Source organism: Hetaerina americana, unplaced genomic scaffold (assembly GCF_022747635.1).
Source record: "Hetaerina americana unplaced genomic scaffold, ioHetAmer1.1.p SCAF_2, whole genome shotgun sequence".
Lineage (NCBI taxonomy): Eukaryota > Metazoa > Arthropoda > Insecta > Odonata > Calopterygidae > Hetaerina > Hetaerina americana.
In genome coordinates, this window is record NW_027286763.1 from 110821096 (window position 1) to 110824524 (window position 3429).

The window sequence follows — 3429 nt, forward strand, 5'->3', positions numbered from 1 at the left end:
TTCAGTATCCTTCCCTGGACTTCTCTTCCTCACCGCTTTCGCCTCCTTCCTTAAATGCCAGATAAGCCATTTAGCCCTCTCTGCCTGCATATGTGCTCTCCTGCTATCTTGTAGCAGTTCTTGATTTTTTTATGTTAATTTTTCATTATTGTTTATTGCTCCTACTTCTTTTTTTTTAATGTATATTATATACTTTGCCTGTCAGCCAAAGTGAAAGCCTTTGTGCTGTTTTTGGCTGATTTGTTAAATAAATAAATTAAGGATAATAACTTCATGGAATGGAAATGAATTCAAAGTAACATCAAAAGTTATTTAAAAGTGTTTCATGTATGTACAAAACTATTGAGATAAAAATATTTAACTGCTGGTTGTGAAATTTTACCATGATGTTTCCCATTATAAATGTGATTCGAGTCCGATGCTGCCTTTGCTGTTGCCCAGGCACAGTTCACATGCATGCGAGTGTCTTATGGTTTTACAAATTAAAGTTTATTAATCCTTTTGCTATTGTCAACATACCTTGTCCATTTTCATGGTTGGCTGCTGTGAACCTATTTTGATCTCCCAGTGTAGTGCTGGGGACCAAAAAACTTTCTCTTTTTCTATTTTCCACACCCTTACTCCTTTCCAGTGTGCTCTTCCCTGTCCATTAGTTAATCATACTTTTTCCAATACTTTATTGCGATAAACATTTTATTTTCTTAAATGTCGCAGAGTTTATAGTCCCTCACACAAAGTCCATGTATCTTTGTTAGGTTCATTACCTACCAAGTACAAGGCGCTTGGTACTTTCATCGCCACAGTGCACTGGCGCACACGTCATTGATTGTTACTGAGTTTTTGGCCGAAAACAGCACACCAGTGATCCCCCAGACACCCTACTCCTGATCATGATCCAGTAAACTTTTTCGTATTTCATAAGTTGAAATCTGCCTTGAAAGAACGGTGATTTGAATCTGTTGAAGACATCCAATCATATCAGATTATTATGAAAGAAGCATTACTGGCGGCATTGAAAAGCTGCAAAAAATACTACAAGTGATGTATTTGCAGCCAAGGGCTGTAGTTTGAAGGCGATAAGCATGATTAAAGGGTACCTCATGAAATTGAGTATTTATTTGAACAGTTTAATTTTTTTTAAACAAATCTTGTAGTAGCCTACACATTTCTTAGGAATCGAGAAAATCTAATTTTTTAGCTATAGGCTCATGGTGTCTTGAATAATGTCGAATTTCAGTTTTTCTCCCTTATCACAAGTATTGAACAAGTGCCTTTTACTAAAAAAAATAAAAGAGTGTTTTGTGAAGATGATGTGATGGATATTTAAATTATAAGCATTCAATAAAGTGTGTAAACTGTTTGTAGATTAATATTCTTTCTAATTCTTCAGTAGCATGTGTTATCAACAAAAGTAGGAAATTCTGATAAATGGAGCCCCGTAGTTACTCCCTTGTCTTCCAAAACTGGTATAATTAATGGTTTCTGGCATAACTTTATGGAACCGATTCATTATAAATAAATGAAAGGACTAACTTTGTAGTTCCACACGAAAACTCTCCCCTCCTTAAAGTCCCAATCCTCACGGTGGCTGATGACACCGCCCCCCTCCCCTTCATCTAACCCTCTCTAATCCCCTGACTCACGAGAGCTCTACAATGTAGACTTCTCCCTCCCGCTCCACATTCCATCAACATCGCGGAGGGGACGCCAAACTGCCCTCCCCTCCGGCACGCAAACCCATCCTGACTTTACCTCTCCCAAACCTTCCTGATTATCTCAACCCCATCCCCGCCCTGGCTGTATATATAAGAAGGGCTGCAAATGTAGAGAGCTTACCTGATGATGAAGTTTTACTTCGAAACCCGGGTCGTGTGAATAAATCATTTTCGTGTGGAACTACAAAGTTAGTCCTTTCATTTATTTATTCCAAAACTGGGTCGAGCAACAAGGTTTTCTCTGTGCATGCTCTCCATTTTGACTCGTCCACTTCTGGTATGAAGGAAAATTGCCATTACCAAGAATTGTTATGAAGTAATCGCTGTGAGTTTTCATTTGGCAGCCCCTTGTGATGGATAACTTTGTAATCAGAGACCAATAATTACCATTTGAGTGATGTGAATGTGTCTCTTGTATCTGAATTTATGAATAATTTCAAAATAAAACGGTAATTCCACGTATAAAATAAATTTCAATGCAACATAGGTTTCACTGTGGTGCAGCATCATCGGGCCTGATAATACTGCATCACAGGGAAACCTAGGTCTCATTAAATTTTATTTTATATGTGGAATTACAAAGTTTTATTTTCGACTTAATTCATCATGGAGTATTTTCCAAAAAGTTATGCCTGAAACGATTGACTATATCTGAATTTCATTTTGCCAAGGCAACAGAGAGTTCAAAAGAAGATATTCGACTCTTTATTTTCTAAATATCATTGCAATTAGCCATAAATTAGTTCAATAGAAAGTATAAAAATACCTTACCTAAAAACAGAAATTATAAGAGACTATTTTGTGACTTTTTTTTGAGTAAATAGGAATTTTGGAACACTTTTTTAAAAAATGACAGAACTTAAGGAAATAATTGAATTTTTCCTGATTATTTTTTTAGTATTATATTTTTAAACTAGATTTCCTTATCCCTGAGGGCCTTGGCAAGTGTTTTTGCAACAATACCCGCAGGATAACAGAAAAGTCATTTATAAGTAAGTTTCAGAATCCTTTAAAAGGGAGATATTTGTCTTTGTGTGCATTTTTCCATATCTATGCACACAGGGACTATATTAAAGGCTAACAAGCTGAAGAATCTAAAGACCATAAACACATACTCTACGTAGTATGTATAGTCTATTGCCATCACGTACAGTTAGTGAAAGATAAAATTTCAGCTGTTTATCCAAAGAATGATTACAAGCAAATGAACTAAATTGGTCCCCTTCTTGAACATTCTTATTTACATCTATTGACTAATAGCACCAGATCTTACTTCAGCATTAAATGAAATTACATGTGACATTTTAACTGATTAATGGCAGAATTAGCTGAATATTGAGGCGGTATACTGGCATTCAATGTAGCAATGCAGAAATTAAGAGTTATTTCATTTTTACTTCACGATTTAATTTTATGAATAGATACACACTGTGGACATGTTTTTGTGTTTGGTCACTAAGGTGCTCACTGCTTAACCTATCACAGCCCTTTATAACTTCCATTCAATCCCACTATTCCTCTCACATGTAAAGGGCTAGCTCAAATAAGACAAAGAAACTCCCTTTGGAATTAAAAATAAATTTCAAATTCTTATTTATAAATGAAGTTCCATTTAAAATGAATTAACTGAAAAGTTTTGATTAACCATTAATAAGGAACACTGGTCAAATTACAATTTTTTTTATTAACCAATATTCTTACATGATGACATCTA